Raw genomic sequence first — 9,489 nt, forward strand, 5'->3', positions numbered from 1 at the left:
GAAACTGAAAATGAATAATCTGTTTTTTCTATTCTCATGCCAATTTACTCAATTAGCATCTCAATATCTGTTTGTCTCTAAAATGGACAAATTACTTACCTGGATGCTTTGCCAGAGAATAGTGAGGCTTATCTAATATCCTGCAATAGTAATGTTGTAATTGTAGAAACATCCATCAAAAGGGCTGAAAATGTTCAAAGGAGTAATCGTTATTCTAATTTTATAAGTGGGGAAAGCAAACCAGAGCATTGTAGTGACCTGTCAGAGGGGGTGAGTGGCAGGAGCTGGGCTTCCTGATACTCCCTGCTTCTCTTGCAAGGCATCAGGTACAAAGTCAGGGCAAGCAGTAGGGACACTGCTGTACTACAGGAGTCTTCGTGCACATCTTGAAATACCATGGGTCTGTGCACAGCATGCAGTTTTAGGATATTGGCTTGCCTGTGTGCAGGGGGTAGCAACCGCAGAGCCTTCTTAGGGGAGGAGGTGGGGGTGCAGGTGAGATCAGCCATATTCTCCTTGCAGGATTGGGGCTGGTTTTGTCTGTTGTTGTAAGAAGAGAAAAATCCATGTTTCTTCCCTCTAGTATTGGATAGTAAGAATTTCATGATGCAGTTGCTTATGTACTCTTCCTCACCTTGTTCTCCTTGTCTCAATATAAATCTACATTTTCTCTCCTTTTAAGCAAAATGCTAATAATTTTCTTTCTATCCCACACAAACTAAACCTAGAATACCTGCAGTTAGCTTAAACACCACTAACAAAACCTCTATGTTTTGCAAAGAGTTGGAGGCAAGATGATGTAAAGTGACTCATGGTTTATATACAAGTATATGAAAGCTAAACTAGCCTTTGGATAGCTATGGATAATTCTTTCCGTCCCATAAAAGACTGGTAGTTCATACTGTTTTCATATTTAGTTGCTGGGATTTCATACCGATTACGGTATTTATTTAAAATAACGAGCTATGTGAGTCCATCCAGTTCCCAAGAACCCCATTGCCACTGTTCATTATGAGTTACAAGTAGTGACAGGATTACATTGTTAATGTCCACAGGTATTCTGAACATTAGACCTGTCTCTTATGTGTAGTTCTTCCTGCTGGTTACCTGGGAGTTGTCTGCTTATATTCTTTCACCTCAAATATTCACCTCAAAAATTTACCAACCAGAAATTATACACTAGTACAACAGTCATGCTGTTACTGTTATAGTGAATCAATAGCTTTGCTCTCAGTCCTCTTTTTGTGTATTATTAAAAATAAAAGTTTTTCTGCATACAGCATGAATACTGTGGCTGATTAAAAATTTGCATTAGATTTTGAATTGAATCCTCAGCACAAGGGTGAAGGTTAGCCTTGCTAATGGCTTGTGGCTCCACATTATGTTTCCTTGAAGCTGGAGGTGAGAGAGATCACAGTGATGGGTGTTGGCATCCATCTAGAAAAAGATTGGGTGATGGACTACAGCTTTGTCTCCATTTGGTCTCCAGAAGACTGGGTTTTATTTGCTAGCGCAAGCTGGTGTTGGCTTAGACAATGTTCAGGTGCTTGGTTGAATTTTTGGTCAACTTGTGATGTAGATCTACTGTTCCAATTAATCTATAACATCCCTAGAATATGACTTAATTTTCCCATTAGCCTGTACTTTCATTAAAAAAAGCTCATATATTTAAACAGGGAGTACAGCCAAAACTTATGGCTTCAGTTTCAAGTTCTACAAAGAGAAGCCAGCAATAGCCAGGTTTGCTGTGGCTCTTTGAAAATGTAAGACAGCCCATACAACCACGCAACAGCTGCAGGGGCTTGTTAAGCAGCAAGGACTTGTGGTCTCAGAGATTTGGTAGGTTAATTTAGGTCAGAAATGCTTTGGGATTTTATCAATAAGATGCACACATATCTTAGCATAGAATGGTTACCTTTCTCCTTAATGCAGTCTTCAGATATTTGTGCAGTGCCCCATATGTACCTGCACAGCGCGATGGGTAGAACCAGGCTCTTGGTGGAGCCCTGTAATACTGGGTTTGGAGTGTGGTAGCAAGGAGAGTGGCACTTGCCACACTCATAATACAGTACTCAAAGGACAGGTTCAAGCTGTGTTTGTCACCAGAATCCACTTTCATGGGTAACTGAACTGCAGATAATCTAAACAGGACACTTGCAGAAAATTTTAGTCCATATATCACTGCAAGAACAAGACAGCCTGAGTTAAAGTGGAAAGAAGTCCTTGTTCTGAGCCCCACATTAACATGTTTTCTATTTCTTCCTTTCCAAGTTGACCAAAGTGAAACCAATCTGCCTCAAATTTCATGGTCAAGATTTTGTTCCAAGATTATAGATGAAGTGGGTCAGCTATCCAGAGCTGGTAATTTATGTGAATACAGACAGGATTTGTACTGATTTGTTGTTATCTAAAATGACTAATGTTTCGTAAAAACAAATTTCTGCTTGTGGTTTGCTCTGAGAGTTACAAATACTGTATTTGTACCAGCACGTCACTTTCTGGTGCTGATTGCGGGTGACTGCTCACTTCAGCCAGGCAGGCCTGTCCCCCTCCTTAGACAGTGGTGGTCGAGGCATGAAAATGTAGAGTGACCCTTGAAACACTCCAGGAAAGGGGTGGGAGGAAATTCTGGAGTGAAGGAAGAGCTATGCCAGCTAGATTAAAAGATTCTTAGGACATCTAATATTGTTTGGGGGAAAAAACTAACCTTTTTAATATGTATTTACAACTGTAAAGCCCCCTGAAACTTTCTCAGGACAGGAAACAGCTGATCATCAGGCTCATATGCATGTTGAACAGATCAGTGTAATAATGGGTACATTGTGTTCATTGTGAATATCTCACCTAGGTGAGAGTCACCATAGCTTTGGTCATCTTGCAAGCCCCTGGTACTGCCTGGGACCTGAGCAGGAGCCTACCAGGCACGGAACTGCGGGGAATGCCCCACTGCCATGGTTCCCACCCACACATGTCCGTCCTCTCTCCCTATCCCTTCCTTTGCCCGTGCCTTTCCGCTCTGGCAGCAAAGCCATTTGCTCCAAGGCAGGCTGTGGGCTGAAGGCATCTCCCTGAGGACGGGACGTGTCCCTTGAAGCCCCTGTTTTAGGGGCACCTTTACTGGCTGGGATGGTCTTCAGCAGACTCCGATACACAGGCCATGAAAGAGCATCAAGAAGCAGATGGGTGCACACTAAAAGCAAAGGGCTGTTTGACATGCAGTCATTAGCCGTTGCCAAGTGCATTAGTCCTCTTACGTCTTTCAGAAGGTCATCATTTGATAACAGAAAATTGCCGTTTTGTTCCAAGTAGACAATTTCTATAATAAGAATAAAACCTCTTAATTAGGGTTACGAAGAAGCAGAGTATCATGTGCTTAATAGGAAGGGCAGTAGTTGCTAAGCTCACAGAAAGGAATGGGACAGGGAAGGGGTGCCGAGCCCGGCTGCGGCATGGTGCACAGCACAGCCCTGTACCAGGGTGGCTGCATGGGCCCTGCAGCCCAGGGGGCTTGTGGCCACATGTTGCTGCCGAGACAGTGTGGGCAGGGTAGAGGCATGCTTGGCCTCTTCTGACAACGGTGCTTTCATCTTCATGTGTGAAATCCCTGTGCCTTACGAGCCTGCCCTGTGCCTCAGCCTTGAGCTGCTGTTCCAGAAAACTCTTTTTGCCAGCAGACTATGGTGAATATTTTGCAGATTTGGTTCTGTCACAAAAAGAATTTTTGGTAATTTATGTTCAGTTTGTGTGACTTCGGGACTGGCTCAAGCTACCGATACTACCTTTATTGCTAGCATCCTCTTGCAAGTAACCAATTTGTCATTGTTGGTCTCCTCTTCATTCACCATCTCTAGTTAATTAAATGACACTTTCATGTATTTGGTAAAGTCCTCTAATGTGTCACTCAGGCAGAGGTCAGATGGAGTGGGATGTGTGGTAACAGCAGAGCGTTGAGTGGTGAGGAGTGTGTGCTGAGGTGCGGTGGGACCGGGGCTGAGAACATGTTGCATCAATTCATTATCAGCCATCACCACCTAGTGGCAAAAAGGCTCCATCTGGATTCATCGCTCAACTTAGGTGTCCCTTCCAAGGCTTTTTTCCCTAAAACCCGAAAATTCGGATAGATTTTTCACATTTGCTGAGCTGATTCTGGACTCACACTGGCTTTTGTGACAATGTGAAATTTCCTTCTCTGCAGGGAACCACTTCTGCTTCATGCAAAACGACATCCAAACTGACTCATATGCATTGCCTTCTAGACACCTGAACTTCTTACACAGATAAGAGTTTTAGCTTTTTTGCGCAGTAGGTGAACAGACCTTATACATCGCCCAGATTCATATGTAATATAACCCCAATCCTGAAATCCAAGGAGATGGGGATCTGGTACAGGTTTTCATCTACTTACAACAAAAGGAATAGAAGCCCCTGTCCCTAAAATAATAAAAAAAATCAGGTTCTAAGTCCTTTTCTACTGTACTCTGGAAAAGAGGGGTGGGAATACTATATGGTATTGAGGAGTGATGGGCACCTCCATCTCCTTATTAACTAATGGTTAACAAAGCTGAGAAGTTACTGAAGCCCACTAAAAGAATAGATGGGAAAAGAAAGTATGTTGCTGTCCTGGTCCCTTCTTTAGTATATACATGTTAATCTGTTTCAATGGCATCAGTTGTGTCTTTCTCTTTATTCTCCCCACCCACACTTCTGAAAACTTATTTTGCTTGTCCCCTGGCAAATGTTCCTCCTAGTTCACTTGGACCCAGGTTTTTGCCTTCCGCCTGTTGCCCTCAGCTGCCTCCTTGGAGGGGAATCTGCAGGTGAAATGCAGATAACAGCTGCTAACATTTTCTTCAGATAAAGACTCTACAATAAAACTTGTTCCCGACAGTTCCGTGTGCTCACTGTGGCAATTAAATTGACAAAGGAGTTACAGTTTCTTCATTATACTTGTGATTATGCTTTTAATCTCATGATTTGCTAATAGATGAAATGTTTGATGCCCTTAAGAGTACATCAGCAGGGTGTTTGCTGGAAGAGTGGGCTCCCTCTGCACTTTTTCCAAACTAGTTGGCTCCCAGCATGGCTGAAAGACTCCTCTGCCTCTGGGGGACCAGAGAAGGGCAGGATGAGCTTGCATGCACTCACAAACTGCCCTTTGAGATGGTCCCTCTGTGCCTTTAAACCCCATTTTCAAAGCTGCTGTGTGTGCAAGAGAGTGTTTCAATGTATCCTCATGTTTCCCATTACCCCAAATCTTTTGCAGGGTTTGTGGGGAGCCTAGGCAGTCTTGGGAAGTGTGCAGCCATGCTGGCAGCCTTAGGCATGTTGAGGAGCCTGGGTCATCGCTCTTGGCATAGAAATGGGTTCAGTTCTTATAAATATTAGTTGCTTCAGCTGCCATTGTCAGGCTTTGGGTGATGCCTGATTCATCCCATGGTTCCTCAGGCTAATCCCCACGAAGGGCCTCAGCCTGGGGGTGGCCCTGGTGGCTTGGCATGAACACCATGGCAGACCCTGTCGGCATGCAAAACCGGTGACTTTCATGTGCTCCTCTTAAACAGGTGTCTGTACAAAGCTTCGGAGGGTGGGATAATTAGACTGTGTCATTTTTAGGTCACCTCAATACCCTGGACCTTGGAAGGGTTGGTAGGCCAAGCAGGCTGACACAGAAACAATTAAAAGCTCACTGGTGGGTGAGTTTTTTAGCATAAGTCTCATGGATTTGCGGTGATACTGGTCCATGTTAAAATATCTCTGTTTTTCTGGCTGTTTTTTCTTCCCCATGAGAAAAAAATTGAAAATATATTCTGAGCCTACTGTTTTCCATAAGGGAGGAAAATTTCTGAAAATTTGGTTCAGGTGAATATGTTCTGTGACGTCAAAAGTGATTTTCAGTGGAAGGTGTATATACAATTCATGGACAAGCTTGTTGGCAGTTTTTATTTTGAAAAGTTTCATGTGGGGTTTCTATCTAATAGTGATATAATCTTAATGAAGAGTAAAATCAGAACAAACCCAACCTTCAGTTGTTTTCATAACCTCTCCTAGTATGCACACCTGCGCTGTAGTTTGCATGTATGCATGTTGTTCAAATGACCAATGTTCAGCTTCCCCTCTCTTACAAAAATACCCTGAACAGTGCTGGCTGGTGGGAGGTCAGAAGTCCCTTTGGGAGCAGAGGTCTGTGACACTTGCCCAAGCTGTACTTCAGCAAAGGGCAATTACCATATGTATAATATTCTTGTGAAAATACTTTTGAAGTGCAGGACCCTCTGTCAAGGTTACCCTTATTCTCCAGCTGAGGGGTGATGGGCTGCAGATGTCTTCTCAGAAACACACACCTTTAACCTTTCCTTGTTGATACACCATCTGTTTGCAAACAGGCATGAGAAGAGCAGCAACTCTGCGCGCTTAGAAAACACAGGGCCTTTTTTTATCATAGCACATTCAGCCTGCACGTGAGGCTTTGAGTTACTGTTCAGGTAGTTGAAGCCAACCACATACCTGTATGCTGTAAGACCGGGATCTCTTGTGTTGTGCACAGCTGTATATTCACACAAATGCCTTTTGTCTGTATGGCCCAAATATTCATTTAATCTAAACTGCAAGACCATTGCCTGCCCTTCTGCTCCCAGACTGGCTTAAAAGTGTGTGTAGATGTAGTCATGGCTGGAGTAGACAGGTTGAGCTTTGCTGGGGTGTGGGTAAATGCCAATATTGTGCATGTGCAGTGTAATATGTAACGCTCTGTCTCCTCTGCCTACCTGGTGAGGGGTGAGTGAAGCAGCCATGCTGTGCACAGCTGGATATCTGCCATCTTAGTGCAGCATTTGCCCCTGGCCCACTAAAGAAAGTGTTTTGCAAGTGTCTCTGGTGTGATGGAGTAACTTATTAGCAGGCTGAGGCCCAGGAAAGATGCTTGCTGCATGTGAGCTGTTGAAGGTACTGAGTTGACAGAAAGACGAAGGAGGGAGCTTGGGAAGCAGACAGAAAAATGAGCAAACTAATGTAAAGGAAAGTACTGCTGTGGGAACCAGCTGACAGTCAGCTGGGGTAGAGTCCAGGCAGAACTGCTGGCGCCCAGCCAGCTGCTGCCAGTCACCAAACAGAGACAGGAGAGAACAAGTACCAAAAGCGCACAAAAATCCGCCTGGTTGCCAAGCCCCCCTTAGCACAGTTACCCACTGTAAGCCAATAAACGATGGTTTGAACAAATCCTGTGGACAGAGTTTAGGAAATTTCTTGGAAGCCCTGGCCATAAAGTCTATTACTTCGAAATTAGTAATTAGGCTTCAAAATCTATGTCTAAAGTGTGATTTATGGACTGAATGTGTCAGGCCAGGTATATTCTGATGTTTTGGAGGTCAAAGCCTCTAAGAAACAGCAGGCAGTAATGAGTCGCCTACCCTTTCACTGCTGCTTATGTGTAACTCTGGTTTTCTGTCATCTCACACCAGTGCACAGTAAATTCCTCCCACCCATCACACTTACCTTTGAAAGCGACTTCTCAAGCAAGCAGAAGATCTCTCCTCTTTCTATCTCCCTCCCAGCTCAGAAGAGCCTTTTCCTCTTTCATAACATTATAACGAGCCCAAAATCTGTTGTATGTATTTTTTCCCATGGTTTTATGAAAAATGCAAGCCAACTTTTACCTGCCTACAGTGTGTGATGCTAGGACAGAGACAGTGCGGGGGGGGAAAGGCTTGTCAAGGCAATGACTGCATTTAACTTATGTTGCTTATTTATCCCTCGCCTTGGAGAGATATAGAAATGAAAATTCAAGAGACCAGAATAAAAACCAGCATGGCTTGATAGAGGGTGGCATTAGCAACAGAATGGGAAAGGACATTTTGTTCATGTCACAACAGGATCTATTTTTAAGAGCTTGTAGTATATTTCATGTGATAAAATCACTTCTGGGATTATTCTTCCTAAAAAAAATATAATAATAATGCCCATGCCCACTGCAGAGAGCACTAAAATAGTCCACTCCAGCCACTTCAGACAGGATGTATGGAAACAATCAGCATTAGTCTGAGGTAAGAACAAAAGAGGCAACTATCTGGTGACGCAGAATAAAGAGAGAGGATAGCAGAATTTTGTTCAAGTAGATTGAAAGAGCCAGTGGCGTTGGGAGAATTATTAGGGATGATAGAAGTAGTAATTTTTTTGACTTAATAACTGCTCTAATTGGTGGCCCTCCCTTTGAATATGAATATCCTGCTGAGTATTTCCATTAACTCTCTCGGAAACAAAACAAATGTGTTCAAAACTCCTCTGGGCAGGGGAAGACTGTTTTTACTACTGAGGCAGAGGGAGGGTCAGATGCCATCAAGTGCTTTAAAAACACACTCTCTCTTCAACTGGCAGGAGCATCTCAAAATGATTGGGTTTTTTTCTGTGTACAGCTCTAATTAAAGGTCTGGGTTTCAATTACTTTCTTGTTTTCTTTGTGGCCTATAATATCAGGTCAGTCAGAACATGTTTTAAGCAGAAACCTCACCTGTAAGGGCCCAGCCAGTATACATACTGCTCTGAGATGGTTTTAGTTATAGATAAGGTGTGATTTTAAAAATGTATATGAAAACAAGGCATGCAGATCCCACTGAATTTCACTTTGATGCAAGCATACAACTCATCTAGATGTCTTGAAAGCATCTCAAAGGGCAAAATATGGTAAGCTGTGCTTCAAATTAATTTTCAAAGATGAGTGGTCAACATTGTCAGAACACTTTCAGATTTTTTGTAAAAAATAATTAAATTGACATTTTCCAGTTCCAGTGTTATCTCCTCATAAAGTCCCCCCAAGCTAACACCAGTTACATTCATCCTAGCTCATGTACTGGTCTTTCTCAAGCATTCCACCTGTTAATGGGACATGAAGTATAGATGTGATGTGCACATCCAACAATCAAATTCTGTTGATGACCAGACAGCAATTTTACAAATGAGATAGTAAATTGTCTAAGCATGACTGGGAAGGAGCCTTTCCCCCGATGAACATTATTCAGCTTTTCGGGGTGTCAGAGGGACGTCATATCCTCATCCAGTCTTCTACAGCATCGTTATCATCTCGACAGGAATCTCGTTCTCCCATGGGAAAACCTCTTTTTCCAAGTCTGACCAGGGAGATACGTGATGAAATTATGACTCAGCAACTGGCGATGTGTGAGGGAGAATATATCACCTACATACATTCCCCAGGAGCCCCTCTGCCCTTAATTTCCCTTGCCTGACCCTTCCCTCCACTTGCCCTGGGTCTGCTTTGCACAGCTTATCTGACCATGTAGGTTATCTCAAGATTAATTTTCAAGCATCTTTACAGCAGGAGAAGGGCAAGTGACACATGCGAGCTATGTGGGCAAGATGCTGTACCTGTCTTTCAGGTTAATTTGTAATGTTTTGAAAGATCACAGCTCAACTTCACTGACATGGTGTTTTATCCGAGGAATAAATGGAACTCCAAGCAGGGCTGCTGTTTCTCCTTTT

The sequence above is a fragment of the Falco naumanni genome, chromosome 9 (assembly GCF_017639655.2).
Source record: "Falco naumanni isolate bFalNau1 chromosome 9, bFalNau1.pat, whole genome shotgun sequence".
In the NCBI taxonomy this organism is placed as follows: domain Eukaryota; kingdom Metazoa; phylum Chordata; class Aves; order Falconiformes; family Falconidae; genus Falco; species Falco naumanni.